The sequence below is a fragment of the Lynx rufus genome, unplaced genomic scaffold (genome assembly GCF_022079265.1).
Source record: "Lynx rufus isolate CCGP_SWC_20201006 ecotype Redwood Valley unplaced genomic scaffold, mLynRuf1.p SCAF_3, whole genome shotgun sequence".
Taxonomy (NCBI): domain Eukaryota; kingdom Metazoa; phylum Chordata; class Mammalia; order Carnivora; family Felidae; genus Lynx; species Lynx rufus.
The window spans coordinates 90,841,384-90,859,480 of NW_025814845.1; positions in this window are offsets into that span (position 1 = coordinate 90,841,384).

Sequence of the window (18,097 nt, forward strand, 5' to 3'; positions counted from 1 at the left end):
TTCAGTGAGTTTGATGAATCCTTCTAGTGAACTAGCAAAACTGAGGATGATCTTTGGAACCCCAATTTCTGCAGTTGTAAGAAGCGAGTGGTGTTGTAAACTGTTCTTTAACTTTGTACAGAGCTTTCTTTTTTTTTTCTTTAAGAGTTACAGATTCTCAGGCCACTACAACATAGGAATTAAATAAGCAACAGAATTGTCCAAAATTAGAAGGTTCCTGTGTATCCTATCCTGGGCTACAAAGACTGCATGGTGTTCCGGAAATCCTAATGTACTATCAGCAGAATCTCCAGTGGGAAAGCAAAACATGGCTTCACAACTTTAGAAAAACCATCCCTCTAAACTGGTTTTAATTTATTTGAAAGCTCATGGAGTAATTTTCTGATTTCTTGATAAAGAGTAGATGCACTACTTTATTTTTTTAATTCTTTCTTAATCCACTGTAGGGAATCATAGTTGTGCATTACTTTAATATTTAAATAAATAGTAACAGATTTGACTATCATAATCATAATCAAAATATATGTATACACAAATAGTATTCACTCTGTGTAGGGAATATTGAGTGCTTTAAATAAATTAACTCTTAACCCCCACAATCATCAAATCATATCATTATTGATGTTCAGCCACTGATAAATTTTTTTCTATTAAAAAGAAAAATAAAGTCCTCTAATCAACCAAATAGTCATAATTCAACTAAACTTAGTAGACTGCTTGAAATAATTCAGGGGCATCTGAAAAGGCCACTTTGTTTTAGTTAGGTGGACTTATAGCCCATTTTAGTTCAGATCTACCTGATGGATTTTTAGTGCTAATCTTCTAGAAAGAGTATCATAGGATCTGTTTTTTTCTTGAAAATACGGTTGCTTATCCAGGCTACAAACAAGGACTAACAGAAAATCCAAGAGGTAGAGCTGGGACATTGGGAAGTAGAAGTAGCAATGATCTTGAAAATGCTGTTGAGGACACCTGGGTGGCTCAGTCAGTTGAACGTCTGACTTCAGCTCAGTTCATGATCGCATGGTTTGTGAATGCAAGCTCCGCATGGGGCTCCCTGGTGTCAGCACAGAGCCCACTATGGATCCTCTGTCCCCCTGTCTCTCTGCCCCTCCCCACACATGAGCATGCACATGCGCTCTCTCTCTCTCTCAAAAATGAATAAACATTTATAATAAATAAATAAATAAATAAATAAATAAATAAAATGCTGTTGAGAATTGTTTTGTAGAACAGGAAAAGGATGTTCAGAGATGGAAATTTTTCCTTATCTTGTCTATATATAATTTTCTGTTGCATTCTAGACCCTTATGACGTCTGGTTTTCACAAATATTTCATATGTGTGCAAAAAACTTGTTTCTCTCATTGTGATTATATGAAATGCTGCTACATTTTTTTTTTCTGGAGCATGCATTCTTTTATTTATTGCCATATAACAAACCACCTCAAATACTCATACTCTCATGAATCTGCAATGGAGTCAGAGCCCAGTGGGAACAGCTCATTTTTAATCCACTTATCATCACATGGGGTGGCTTGAAGGCTGAGGGCCAGAAATCATCTAAAGATTCATTCACATGTTTGGGGGTTGATGTCGGCTGCTGGTTGAGAGCTCATCTGGAGCTGTGGCTTGCACACCTAGATGTGGCTTTTAATGAGGATGCTTGGCTTCTTCCTAACATGAGGTTTAGGTTCCAAGGGTAAAAGTTCCAAAGAAGAGAGAGCCAGGAGGAAGCTTTACTGTTCTTATGACCTCACTTCCAAAGTCATGCACCATGAACTCTATCACTCAACTGTGGAGGGTCTGGCACAAAATGCTACCTAGTTTCAAAATAAGGGGGGAAAAGACCTTACTTCTTGATGCAGGCTTGCAAAGTTCTAGAAGAGCACGTGGGACCAGCAATAATGCTTGTGCCATTTTTGGATAACACCATCTACCACAGCAACTCCCTATGAGAAAAGAAAACTAATGACATTTTTTCATCTTTCCATAAGGACAAAAAGAAACACTGGCACTATACTTTCATTCTGTCTCATATAGAATCTGGCATGGATGCACATCAAGAACTTCAAGTTAAAGTTGACAAGATTTTATGTTCTTCGTATTAAGTGTTATACTTTTCTCTGTTCTCCAATTGGCCCATTGGTAGTCAACTGATCTGGGTAATTCTCAGGGACTGAATAAGAACAGAACTCTTGTAAATGTTTCAGTCTTGAAAGAATCAGGCCAGTAAATAAAGAATGTTTTTTTTTTCCCATTCTAGCTCATGCTAACCTTTTGTGAAATAACATTTCATGAAATAATTACACATGTATAAATGCCATAAGAAAAAAGTAAGATATTCCACATGATATATTACTAAAAATGGTTCTTTTTTGGGTTAGGAGAGAAGCCTTTTAGAAGTAATCAAAAGAGATTTCTGATAGACACAAGACATCAGACTAAGTGGATTACTGGCAATATCTAACTTGCCAGTTCCAATATTCCTAACCCATTTTCCTTAGTCAAGTGTGCCAGGAGCACAGCTTCCAAAGCCACAGCTTGCTTAAATAGCAGCTTAATTCAACTGATAACACACAGTTTTTCCCTAAAAATAATTTTTTAAAACTGTTTTAGTAACTGACTCTGGCTTCAGATCAAGTATTCACTGCTGTCAATAAAATGCAAGATTATCTCATATGGTTTTTACAGTTTTTATCCATAAGCCAGGCATCCCTTTGACTAATTTCTAGACTTCTCTAATTTTTTTTAAAAAACTCAATAATTGAACATTCTACCAATATGGAGTGGGGTTTACAGTCTTGGACACCAGTAAATCTCTCTGCTCAAACTATTTATTTATTTATTTATTTATTTATTTATTTATTTATGTTTATTTATTTATTTGCCAGTTATATGAGAAACACAAAGCAGAATCAAAACTATTAAAGATGAAATAAATCTTAGAGTTTTCAACTTTTTTACAATTGTCTCCACAACTCAGGATCCTAAATTATAGGATATGGAAGGAAGGTAGGAACAGGTAGAAAAAGATAGAAGGAAACATACTAAGGAGGAGATAAATTTTGAGTGTGATTTACTCCATTGAAATGCTTTGTAAATATAAAGTCACAGTAGAAGCAATTTACTTGGAGTCAGTTATCATAATTTTTAAAATACAAGGATTTTGAATATTAGCAAAGTTATCTATGAAATAATCACTGCACTTCAAGAACAAAATGGAAGAAGATACAGTATAGATTTTTTTAACTGAGACATGTTATAGTTTTTTTAAATAAAATTTTATCAGAGATATAAATAAATACCTCATACATTTACTAGTAAACTTTCCCATCATTTACAGCCAGGAAGCATGGCTCATGGTGTCCTTTGTGTCCTATGGTGGAAAGTGAATGAGATTTTAAGTCAGAGGGTCCAAGTTGCTACTCAGTTTTGGAAATTCATGTCACTCCCTTAAGCCCTAGTATCTTCACCTATCAAGTAAGACATAACAAAAATTAAATCATACTTTTATTTTATGAATTAAACAAAAATATGTGGGTGGAAATTATTTAAAAATTAAAAAGTACTATATAAATTATATCATAATCACTATCATTTGCATTTTGAATACCACACTGTAAAAACTGAATAATAAGAAATTGTTCTTCTTTTCCAGATATTGTGCATTTTTTTTTGAAATTAGGTTTGAAGTTACAAATTGGGAAATAGGAGAGAATCACCTGTTAAAAATGCTAACCAAAACCCAGTTTTGAAGCATTTTATGACTTATCCTTAACATTTACTATAATTAGTCCTCTGCTTCCACTACAAAACAACATTTTTGAGAAACTTGAGAAACTTGGGTATTTCACATTTTAATATATATTGAATATATATATATATAATATATTTTATACTAAATAATTTTTTACAAGGAGATAAACTTGATTATCTTTCTCTTTAGTGTTTAAAGTTTTCTTTCCTTAAGAGAAATCAAAAGGAAAGAAGAGTTGGGGAAACTTAGTGATAAATAGAATTTGTTAGGATTGTTTTTGAAGTGACATCAGCACAAAAAGTAAAGCACAATCAGTTTTTCCAAACAAATGTTGTATGTCATAAATTAAACCACCTCATTTAACTATTCTGTACTGTGTCTTATTGCCCAGGTGAGTTCACACTTTCGGTATAGAGACATAAATGCCCCTCGCGTCCTATCATCACTGCAACGAGAAAATCTTGGACGTGGTAATAAATATGGCCAATGTGGCAGGCATCTCACTAGAGAACTAGCATCCCCTCTCTGGTGTCTCCAGGATTGTGACTTGATTCCCTGGATTTGACAGGAATTACAGTTATACTAAGATTCATATTTCCTCCCTGCCCACTGAAGGGAAGTAAAATAATCTTGCCCCTTTAAGCCAGTTACTCCTAGAGTCCAGACAGCATTCACCATCATGAAGTTGTTTGGCAAGAGCCTGGGTCTGTTCCCTAACCCCCAGTTACCACAACTTGACAAGTGTGGTAGAAAGCATGGCGTGGAAAGAATGATAAGATTTGGGGCACAGAGAATATGATTCAAATCCAAATTCTGCCACTTAGATTTGAGTGAGCTTGAGCATATCAATCGACTTCCCTAAACTTTAAAAACAAAATCAGTGCCCTATCACCTAATACCAAAGTGAAAACCCCAAGTTCATTTTTGTCAAGCTCTAGGGTACCTCAGCATCATCTGGAGGGCTTGTTGACACACAGATAGGTGGGCCCCACTCTGAGAGTTCCTGATTCAGTGGGTCATGGGTGGGGCCTGGGAATTTGCATTTTGATAAGTCCTGGACCAAGTGCCACACGTGGAGGACTACTGCTCTAAAATCCTGGACAAATATAAGTGAATAACACTCATATAGTAGTAGGTGCCAAAGTAGCTGTTCAATAGTCTGTAGGAGAAACAAGTCTTCTGAAATAAAAGGCAACCCATTGCATAAGGCTGCAGCAAGGCGGAACATAGCATGCCACCACAGTAAGCAGAAACTTCTCGGATCACAGTGAGATGACCACACAAGCCACGTACATGTCATGGTGAGATTCGTTCCAACCAGACACTGCTATGCTCAACAATCTGAGAGGAGAGTGCCTCGGACACCCAATTCTTTGGAAAAGTCTCAAAAGGCTGTCTTTCTCATAGAGATCAATTCCTCCGTTTGGAAATTTGACTTTATTCTTGTTTCTGCTTTTTAAATCCTACTAACCAACTTATTTCTTCAGCGAAGTTTTGACCGACAATCAGGACTCAGTGCTTAATAGAAATATTTGGTAAATAGAGGTACACTTTACACAAAACAAATGGAAGCACGTCAAGCTTGGGTAGTGGTGGCAAATGGTAATCCCATTCCCTCCCATCTAGTTTACTGCTATTACGTATAAAAATACAAAAATTATAGTCTTGAGACTGCTCTTTGGACAAAAACCAAACATTTAATTTAAAACTTTCAAGGACTCTGTGGAAATGTATTTTTCTGTGAAACTAACTTCTTTTAAAGAAAGCCAGAAAATACAGTGCTTTAGAAAATAGAATTATTAGTTACATAATTTACACACACAGTGTTCCAAGGTAACATTGAAGTTACAAATTTCTTCAAGTGCCCCTTCAAAATAACACATGTTGTATTTAAAAATGGATCTTGGACAAAGAAGTTTGGTGAAAATGACCTACTTGTGACTGTGTCTCCTGTCTTTTTAAAATACCTCAGGGCTCAAGTCTACATCAAGAAGAATTATTTTACTCTGCTCAATTTTACCCCAAATTATTACCTGCAACATGAAAATTGTAAGGCATTTTATTAACAGAGTGGAATTACTTTTTCTCCATTGAGACTCAGTACTACTATATTGGGGCACCTGGGTGGCTCAGTCAGTTGAGCTTCCAACTCTTGATTTCAGCTCAGGTCATGATCTCACAGTTCGTGAATTCGAGCCCCTCATCAGGCTCCATATTGAGTGTGGAGCCTACTTGGGATTCTCTCTCCCTCTCTCTGCCCCCCCCCGTTCTCTTTCTCTCTCTAAAATTAATAAAATGAAAATAAATTTAAAAAAGACTCTGTACTATATTAATATATTTGTACTACAGATCTACTTGTAAAAGCCAAGCAGTTAAAACTTGCCCTAGCCAGAACCCGGTAACAGCTCCTGAGTCAGCTTTCTTATTAATCTTCTGGCTTATTAGAAAAAAATGCAATAGGAGATTTGTAGATAGTAAAGTATAAATTGATAGTATTGAGAACTAAATAGCATTTCTCCTGACATCACCAATGAACATGATGGAAAATGAGTGATATTATATCACTGTGCTGACAATATGGATGCACATAAGCTTGCTCAAATAAATTGGTCTTAAATTGCAGGCTAAATTCATTAAGGCTTTTCCCAACAAACTCTTCAATAGCTCTGTCAAAAGCTTCCTAGTAAACAAACCTAGAGAAGAGTCCTTATTTACCTTTGTTTAATATCTTACTGGAAAATTGATATTGGCCATTGACATAATTAAGGACAACAAATGGACTTGAGAACTAGCCCTTCCATGAGGAAGGGGGACAGAGGCACTGTGAATAGTTCTGACTTACAGAATTGAATTCTCCTTTCCAAAATCCACACAATACTCCCTTCTATATAATATGATTACAGTTTGTGCTATATGTAGTATTTAATAAGTTTAAACTTTATATTACAAGCAGCTATCCTACTTAATTCCAAACCTTAACATGCGCCCATGCTTATTTCCTCAAACGCAGAAATGATGTACAATTCCAAAGAAAAGTACATGTTGTGGTTCCAACTGTATGCATTCTGGACATTCCATTCAACTTATCCCACACCCAGGTAAAATAAGCAACTTGTCACTCTGATGAAGTCTCAAATAAACTGTTTGATAATTAAAAATGACCTAACATGATGTGATAAGAAAAATACATCTCAGGAAGTATGTAACAAGTTTGCTCAGGACAAAGGGATCAAAGCAGCTGAAATAGACTTAGTTCAATAAAAAACAGAGAGCTCTGTGCCCTAAAGGTCCATGGCAAGTGAGAAAAGGCAAGTTCCCTGGCCTTCTTCCATTCCATTTTCTCAGGTTCTGAAAGAAACATGCTTAAAACCGCTTAACTCTATTTTTTACTAGGAACAGGTAGCCTGGTAAGGAGCAGGTGTATTCTAGTCAGATTATCTACATTCTCTAATTGAGACCTAAATTTTGAGTTATTTTTGCATGGGGGGAGGTCATACAGTGATGCCATGTACTATTAGCTTCCATAAACAACAAAATGTCAGATGGTTCGAGCCTTCTTCTCACACTAAGGTAGATAAATGGCTTTAAGCCCGATTCTTCCTTCATGAACAGTGAAGTCATTCTAAATGATAATGTATGTATTTTTTTCTATTTTATTTCCAAAATATAGGAGGAACAAATGTCCATAGAGAATAAACATTCCAAGAATCACTAAACTCAAATCAGTGAGATACAGACCTTTTGACACATTACTACACATCAGCCTTGCAAACTCTCAAGCTCTTGGATAGTTAATCTTGAATTTATCGTCATTTAATTTTTCAACTAGCCCATTGCACTGAATGTTATTATTCTATGAACAGGAGCCACAAGCAAAACAAAACACAGCAACATCATATATGTATACCATATTAAAAACACATGTAATTATATGAAATCATATATAAGTAAATCCATACACCCACACACATGTGGTTTTCCAAATACTGACTATGAAATCTCACTCATTTGTTTTATTGATGTAATCAATAATTGTTGAGGATCTGTTAAAGTCAGGCACTAATACTGGATAAAGATAAATTAGACATGTAAACCTCACACGTTATTCAGAGAGAGAGATTTGGAAAAAAAGTTAGAAAGTAAACTTCATTCATAAACAAATAAGTACAATGCCATGTGAAAAGTGCCATGTTAGGGATTTTTATTTTCATTTTAGTACAGACCCTAAACAAGAGACGGGTCAGTTGAATTTCCCTAAAATCTCTTTGTCTAGGTCTTTTTCCTCTGTGTCCAGGAGTTTCTTCATAACTCATTAACTTGTAACACCATCCCCATCTACCACACCAACCCATACACTCCAAGTGTTAAATACAAAAATTCATCAAAACTTAGCTGCTCTACAAACCCCCATTCTTGGTAGCAGTTCATTATTATTGTCAAATGATTTCAAAACTGCACCCTGCCATAAACACATCCACTATCAGCAAGGAAAATCAGTTCTGCTGCTTCTCTGGGCACATTAAGGCACATATAAACATTTTAAGTGGGCCACAAAGTGAGGTTGGCTTTGGAAGTCTAGGACTCAAAAGAACAAAAGCAGTGGCACAAATGCTTGAGAAGTTTCCTTTTAGACACAGATTTAATACACACTCACTCAGCACCTGTGGGACAGACTCCAGGCTCCAGGGTGGGTACTGAGGATTCAGAAAGAAAGGAGACCTGGTGGATGGAGGACAGGATCAAGTAATCTAACAACCGATATTAAAACAAAGAAACTGAATTAAGACATCTTGTATTTGTAGTAGAATAGTTACCAGCCAATCTGACTACACAATATATTTCTATAAAACTTTGCTCCCTTATTAGCTACCGATTTAAAATATCAAAGGTATTTTTAACTTCTAAAAATTAACTATCAATTTAGTTACCAAATTACCAATTTTAAATATTGAAGATGTATTTAAATTGTGGGTGGGAGTAAAGATGCTCCCTGACTAATTAGGTCAAATTTTTCTCTTTTTAGGACAGTCAGTAATGTATAGAACATCTTAGAATGTTAACACATCAGGGCACCTGGGTGGCTCAGTCAGTTGAGTGCCCGACTCTTGGTTTCGGCTCAGGTCATGATCCCTCTCCATTTGTATGTGGATTTGAGCCCCGCATCAGGGCAGATGGGTGGGAGGCACAGAGAGCACAGAGCCTGCTTGGTATTCTCTCTCCCCCCTCTCTGCTCCTCCCTTGCACTCTCTCTCTCTCTGTCTCTCAAATAAATTAATAAAACTTAAAAAGAAAAAAAAGGAATTTTAACACACACCAAAGGAAATGCTTTCCAGCACTGTTTGTGCAGAATTCTCTTTGCACTGACACATTAGCTCCAATTTTGGTCTATATACACTTACACACAATCTCTCTGTCCATGAGATACTTTGATTCCACAGTTGCACTTACTGAAATAGTCCCTTTTTCATCTGAACTTGAATGCATTTACCATTTATAATAAATTTACACATTACTGTGCTTCAGAAGTAAGTCTCTAACAATTACTCAGTATAGTTCTTAGGTTGAAATTTAATTCATTATGAACTGAGTAATTTTGAAATTCTGCATAGCCTGTTACTTACAGAAAGAAAACATCATATCTATGCCCGAACTGCCATTAGTTTACATCAAGTGTCTTTTATTTAACACAGGGGAGGGGAGAGATTAGTTTAATTTTTTGGCATTTGTGACTTTTGTTCATGCTACAGGACTTGTGGAAGGCGTGATCATTTCCTTATTTCTAAAGCCCATGCTCGTCTTTTGGTCTGGTCATTTGGAAACATCTCCTGGCCAAGAAATGAGGGGAGCTCTTTGCTGTAAGGGATAAGAGAAAAATAACGTTTTTCCCCCCACAAATCCTGACTGTAAACACAGCCTGCCCCTCCATGACCCTGGATGCTGCCAGTTACACACACACACACACACACAGAGCATGGGAATCCTCTTTCCTGCGGCCCTCACCTGCCACTTCCATCATGCTGCAGCCACAGCTCAGAGCAGGCAGTAAATCTGTCAGCAGGGCCTAGCACCAAATGGCACTGGGTTCCTATCTAGCCTTTTAAGACAAGCCTCCGAACACTTTCCTCCCTGTAGATTGACATAAATGCTTCACTCAGAGAAAGACTGATACCAAAATCGTTACTCAAGTTGCTTTTTCTCTTAAAAAATTTTATCAATACAAACTGATAAGAACACATTTCAAAGAATCATCTAAATGCATCCATACTTGAAAAATCAAGGACACTCATTCTGTTTTGGTTTGCCCGTAAATACTGCCTAGTGCCTGAAGAGCTGAAGATAAACTGAGGGATATGTTCAGAGCAGATCACTTGGCAGTCAGGTTTGAAGACTGTGCTTCTGAAGCGCCATCAACTACTCCAAGTGAAAGGCCTGTGTTTATTCCCCTTTAACTTGGAACACCACATTTGCAGCTTCTCTTTCTCCCATTAGTTCCAATTCAGTGCTATTATCAATGATGTATTGAAACAGAAAGAGGGTCACAAAGTAATCTGAGAAGGGGAAAAAAACCAAGACTGGGCATTCTAAATATTACAGCCATTTGGAAAGGATGATTAACACAGAAACCCTCAAGCCTTGCAACCAATTATAAACTGCTCTCCCCCAAATTTATTCATTTCTGATATTTTAGGTATATACTTCATATTTAAAATAAGTTTGATGGTTTGTTTTCTCCATATGTATGCATGTAGGTACATATACATATATGTATGTATATATGTACATATGCACAAACACACAGTCACATTTATATTAAAAATTGCTCCCATGCTATATGAGACAAACAAAAGTCTGGAGTTGGACCTGGGTTAAATTCTATTTTGGGCACTTATACATAGGTTTATGAGGATTAAAGGACATATATAAGTACCTAGAACGTGACATGTAATAAAAAAAATATGTGTCAGTAGCCATAAAATAAATATTAGGGTTAAAAAAACATTTAAATTATTTTTACAGGATCAATGTAAATTTGTCATTTTTAAACCCCCTAAGAACTGTGACTTGATTTTTTTATTATTTTAGTACTGTTTCTTTTTATTTTTTTCCCTCTATGGACTGACATCATTTTATTTCATGAAAGGATAGACTTTTCAATGAATGGTTTTGGGAAAATAAGACAATCACATGCAAAAGAATGAAGTTGAACCTTTATCTTACATCATATACAAAAATAGACTCAAAATGGGTCAAAGATCTAAATGCAAAACCTAAACCCATAAAACCCTTGGAACAAAATGGGGAAAGCTTCATGACACTGGATTTGGAAAATATTTCTTGGGTATGATACCAAGCATAAACAACAAAAATAAATAAATAAATAAACTGGACTTTACCAAAATCAAAAACTATCTTCATCAAATGACATTTTCAACAAAACAAAAAGGCAACACACTGAATGGAAAAGAAATATTTGCAAATCATATCTGGCAAAGAGTTAAAACCCAGACTTTATAATGAACTCCTTTAACTCACCACCAACAAAAAACAGACAATTCAATTAAAAAAAACAAAGGGTTTGAACAGACATTTCTCCAAAGAAGGTATGCAAATGATAAAAAACCACATGAAAAGATGCTCAACATCACTACACATTAGGAAAATGCAAAATCAAACCACAATGATACCATTTCACTCATTAAGATGGTAATTATCAAAAAAGCAAGCAAACAAACAAAAACCAATTGTTGGCAAGGAAGTGGAGAAATGTGCGCTGCTGGTGGGAATGGAAAATGGCGCAGCTGCTATGGAAAACAGTATGGTGGTTCCTCAAAAAATTAAAAATAGAATAACCACATGATCCAGCAATTCTATTTCTGGGCATTTTCCCAAAAGAACTGAGAGCAGCTACTTGACACGTCTCCTGAGGCAAGGGAAGCAAAAGCAAAAATAAGCTGTTGGGACAACATCAAAACAAAAAGCTTCTGCACAACAATGGAAACAATCAACAAAACTAAAATGCAGCTTACAGAATGGGAGAAGATATTTGCAAACGACATCTCTGATAAAGGATTAGTATCCAAAATATATAAAGAACTTATACAACTCAGCACCCAAAACCCAAACCCAAATAATCCAATTTAAATGGAAAGAAGACATGAACAGACATTTCTCCAAAGAAGACATCCAGATGGCCAATAGACACATGAAAAGATGTACATCATCACTTATCATCAAGGAAATGCAAATCAAAACTACAATGAGATATCACTTCACACATGTCAGAATGGTTACAATTGGCAACAGAAGAAACAACAGGTGTTCACGAGGATGTGGAGGAAAAGGAACTCTCATGCACCATTGGTGGGAATGCAAACAGATGCAGCCACAATGGAAAGCAGTATGAAATTTCCTCAAAAAGTTAAAAATAGAACAACCTTACCATCCAGGAATCACACTACTGGGAATTTACTCAAAAAATACAAAAGCACTAAAAAAAAAAAAAAAAAAAAAAAAAATACAAAAGCACTAATTCAAAGGTATATGTGCATTCCTATATTTATAGCAGAATTATTTACAAAGCCAAGATATGGAAGCAGCCCAAGTGCCTAGCGATAGATGAATGGAGAAAGATGTGGTCATATATATAATGGAATATTATTCAGCCATAAAAAATAATAAACTCTTGCCATTTGCAACAACCCATGGATGGACCTAGGAAGTATAATGCTAAATGAAATAAGTCAGTCAGAGAAATACAAATACCATATGATTTCACTCATATTTGGAACTTAAGAAAACAAACAAATAAGCAAAGGGAAAGAGAGAGAGAGAGATCAAGAAACAGACTCTTAATTATAGAGAACAAACTGATGGTTACCAGAGGGAAGAGGGATGGGGCATGGGTGAAATAGGTGATGGGGATTAAGGAATACACTTATAATGATGAACACAGGGTGATGTACCATGATATTGTACACCTGAAACTAACATAACACTGTATATTAGCTAAATGGAATTAAAATTTAAAAAGAAAGAAAGAAAGAAAGAAAGAAAGAAAGAAAGAAAGAAAGAAGAAAGAAAGCATCTACTTGAACAGGTATTTGTACACCCATGTTGTAACATCATTATTTACAATAGCTGAAAGGTGGAAGGAACCTAAATGTCAATTGATAGGTGAATGGATAAACAAAATGTGGTATATATAATGCAATGAAATATTATGCAGATTTAAAAAGGAAGGAAATTCTGACACATGTTACAAAATGGATAGACCTTGAAGACACTACACTTGAAGCCAGTCACAAAAGGACACATTTCCTATGACATCACACAGATGAAGTACCTAGAGCTATCAAAATGTATAGAGACAGAAAGAATGGTGACCACCAGGGGTTGGGAGAAGAGAAGCGAGGAGTTACTGTTTAATGGGTAAGGAGTTTCATTTAGGGAAAATGAAGAAAGCTCTGGAGATGGATGGGGTGATGGGGCGCAACAATATGAATGTACTTAATGCCACTGAACTCTACACTTAAATATGGCTAAAATGGTAACTTTCATGCTATGTATATTTTACCACAATAAACAAAATCAGTTACAAAAATCTAGCTTATTCTTCCCAGAAGATAGTTTTAATCAATATACAGGAGCTTGATCAGAAAATCCATTCACACCTGTAGGGTAGCACTCCACTTTTAAAAGCTGGTCCCAGTACACTAACAAATTTCCCAATGTGTGTTACTAATAGCAACTTTAAATATAAAAAGAGTCCTTTCTGGCTTGAAATTCCTTGAGTAGCCTATTTTAATGTGGCAATTACTTAAGCGTTAGAAAGAACCGGGGTGCCTAGGTGGCTCAGTTGGTTAAGTGTCTGACTTTGGCTAAGGTCATGATCTCGTGGTTCGTGAGTTCAAGTCTCACATTGGATTCTGTGCTGACAGATCAGAGCCTGGAGGCTGCTTCGGAGTCTGTGTGTCCCTCTCTCTGCCCCTCCCCTACTCATGCTCTGTCTCTCTCTGACTCTCAAAAATAAAAACATTAAAAAAAATTCTTTTTAAAGAGTCAGAAAGAACTAATTCATATTCTAGTTCTACTACTTAGGTATAAAAAACTAAGCAAGTACTTAATCTCTTAGTTTCTTCATCTATACAACTTTAACCTTTTAAGACTGCTAAAAAGATTACTGTCAGATAAAAAATTAAATTAAATTAAAAAAATAAAAAAGAAAGATAATATATATACATATTTACATCAACACCCCAAATCAAATAATCCAATTAAAAAATGGGCAGAAGATAAACAGACATCTGTCCAAAGAAGATATACAGATGGCCAACAGACACATGAAAAGATGTTCATCATCCCTTATCTTCAGGGAAATGAAAATCAAAACTACAATGAGATATCACCTCAGTACCCGTCAGATGGCTACGATCAATAACATAAGAAACAACAGATGTTTATGTATGTATGCATACATGTGTATAATATATATATATATTTACAAATGCATATATATTATTATTAAATATTAGAACAATCTAAATATTACACAACAGATATACAGCAACTTACACTATCATTATACTCAAACTGCCTTCCCACACCTTCAGCATAAATATGTCAACATATTATTTTGGTTAAAGACTGTTATTCACTAAATACTACTATGTCTGAAATGTCATCTAACTCTTATGAGCAGTTCTCTCTTGCAAGTGTTCAAAGACAAAGGTATAGGTGAGTCAAGTAACCAGTTCAAATTTGTGTCTGTCAGCATTTTGGAAGAGGCAGCTTTTTGCACGGGTTTCCAGACCTAAGACATTTGTTTATTTGTACCATAGATAAAAGTTTATTTTTTTACTTCACATTTTACTATTTTGTCTTAGAAAAGAAATTTGTGCTAAGCATGTAATGAAACGAGCTAAAATGCATGAAGAAGGACTTAATGATATCCCTCCCTCTTTTTCCATCCCCCAGCTCGGGTAAACAATGTGAGCATTTTTCTCCTTGATCATACACAAATATACAAGCATACATGTACATAGAATTCTAAAGATTATTTTTTTTTTTACAAAATGGACTTGTACCAAATACATTGCATCACTCACTTAACATATTATAAACATTCTTCTAGTTCATAAATATGAATCTAGCTCATTTTATTTTTTTTTAATGCTTATTTATGTTTGAGAGAGAGAGAGACAGAGACAGAGCACAATCAGGGAAGGGGCAGAGAGAGAGGGAGACACAGAATCTGAAGCGGGCTCCAGGCTCTGAGCTGTCAGCACAGAGCCCGATGCAGCACTTGAACTCACGAACTGCAAGATCATGACCTGAGCTGAAGTTGGCCACTTGACCGACTGAGCCACCCAAGCACACCAGAATCTAACTCATTTTAAATTATAGAATTATATTCTCTAGTATGATATACCACAACTGATTCAACTTGGGCATTCATGAGTTTGTTTGTATTTTATTTGCTTGTCTATGTGTTTGTAAACCATTACAAAAAAATTCTGTGATAAATCATCTTATATAAATATCTATCCATAATAGAGCTTCTATTTCTTATTACAAGATAGATATTCAAAGAGCCAATGAATGTATTTACTTTTAATTTTGAAATTGATTATTTAATATGCATTGATCTACTCTCCATTCTATTTGCCTGATCTAGTTGTCTTTTTCTAGGGTGGTAACTAACATAACACTTTATCGGTTATGGTAGAGATGACAATTGCTAATGAATATTTGTGTTTTCTTCCTCTTCCTATGTACACCACTAACATCTATTTCTCAGGGTGCTGGGGTGGCTCAGTCAGTTAAGCATCCCACTCTGGATTTCAGTTCAGGGTGTGATCTCACAGTTCGTGGATTTGAGCCCCTGCATCAGGCTCTGCACTGACAGACGAAGCCTGCTTGGGATTCTCTGTCTCCCTCTCTGTCTGCCTCTCCCCTGCTCATGCTCTCTCTCTGTCTCTGTCTCTCTCTCTCTCTCATAAATAAACAAACAAACAAACAAACAAATAATAAAATACATTTCTCATTCCTCTTCCATTTAGGTAAGGCCACGTGATTAGTGACTACTCCTCAAGGAAGTTTAGGGTGAGACTTCATCTTCTTGCCAATCACTGGGTGAACAAAGATTTTCAGAATGGAGGAAAAGCCACAAGACAGAAGGACTACAGGTGTGCTGGTTTATCACTGTCTTGCCTCTCAGCACCAAATCTACCCCTCTTTGCCCTGCTTTGTCACACTGAAGTCAGATCCTATAAACAAACACTCCTCCTTTGCCAGGTGGCACAAGGCTCAGCTTGTCAGCAGAAGGTGTTAGAGGGACGCTCTAAGAGGAATGGGCTTCTTATCCTGATTCTGAGGTGTTTTTTCCTATTGATTCTTGAAGCCCATGGCAACAGTGTGCCGGATACTTGGTGGCACTCAGCCACCCAGCAAGTTTCCCCGGAGCACAGGCAGGCGAGCCTCACCAGCATAGTGAGCCTGCTTGCCAGCCTCAGCCTGTGGCACTTCAGCAAACCTTCTCGCTTTCCAACTGACCACAGCCACATCCTTTCCAAGGAGCTCTGACTCTCAGCTTTTGGGGGCTGCAGGAGAGGCGCTTCCAAGTCTGTCCCTCTTTTGAGTACTCTGCTTCAGCCCTAGAGGTAGAAACTGCTTCTCATATCTGCTATTTCTCTGTTCTTTACAGTGTTCTCTCTGTACCTTAGTAGTTAATCCCCCTAGTTCATAAATCTCTAACTTAAAATTTCCCTGCTCAAATTACTGCTGTAGTTTCTGTCTCCTGACTGATACAGCATATCCCTGACTGACTGGTGAAAAAGAGCCTCTCACCTCCACCACCTATTACAGGAATATGAAATAATTGTGTTGGCCACTAAAACTTGAGGATTGCTGGTCATAGCACTTACACTACCTTGTACAAGCAACTGAATTACAGAATTATTGTAGCAGTTAATATCTGGTAAATCAAGCACTCTAGGCCCTTTTTCAAACTGGCATAGCTATTCTCAGACAACAATACTTCGATATGAAATTTGACTTCACTTATCTCATTCTAGTCAATGAAACTTTCACTCTACTGGAATTATGACTTGAATAATATTTTTATGGAACTTATATTTTTATAGTATTAATTCTTTCCCCTAGGAAACATATTATGATTCTGTAGTTGTTTAGACTTTATATAATATCCTCCAATAATATAAAACCTTTTTCCATATAGGAATACCTTGCTTATTATATTTCTTTTATCATTACTTCAAATAAGATATATCTGTTCCAATTTTTAAATTATTCTTTCTAATTCAAAGAATTTATATAGATTTTCATATATTGATTTTTTCTAGCCAAATTACACTCTACAAATTCTACCTATAGCTACCCTGCCTGTGGACTATTACAAATAATGCTTCTTTGAATATTCTTGTACATCTCTTTTGACTTGGCATATGCATTCAACTTTAACGAACACCTACCTAAGGAGTGGAATTGTTGGCCATTGAGACCTACTGAGCCAGGATCTAGTTAGTGCAGTTTCATGAACAAGACTTTGGTATACTTTGACAATTTTGAATTAATTTTTTTTTACATTTACAAGTGCATGTCTCAGAGAAATATAACTGATCTAGTAAAATCATATGCTATAGAAGCAGTGTATACAATTGTTGCTGAATAGTTCCCAATATTTAGGCAGAAATGTCACTAGACTTGAAAATGCAATTAACCAGATATCACAGTTTGATAGGCCCGAATTATAGAAGACACTGACAATCAGGTATGATGTTTGCATTAGACACTGGGTAACGGACACTGAACAGTGCAGTGACCTGGTCTAAGTAATACTTTAGGGAGACACTCTGGCAGAATGGATGGCATTGAATAAAGTGTGATTCAAGGTAGTGAGCTATTTAGAAACTGCTTGAAAGTAATCTCTTTTTGGAGACTTCAGAAAATGGGGGAGATACTGGGAAAGCTTCAGACAGTTGCACCAAAATGAATCCAAAAACTTGTCTTCCTTTGTAGTAATTTCATCATATTTAAATGCAAGAAGAATGTAAACATCAAATTTTCCACAGGTTAAATATACCTCACAATTTCCAGCCCAAATTTTAAGTTTGGTTCCAACTCTGTGTGAATATGTAAGAACAAATTGATTGAGTTAAAAAAGAAAAAAAAAATGCTTTACAGTGATGAAAATTACCAGAAGCCTTAGGAGAAAAAGGTCTACCCTTCAACAGCACAGCAGACATGAACAGAATTGTTGTAATGATTTTAGTCATGCTAATAAAGTCACTGAATTTCTACTTTATGAAGGAGTTTCTCA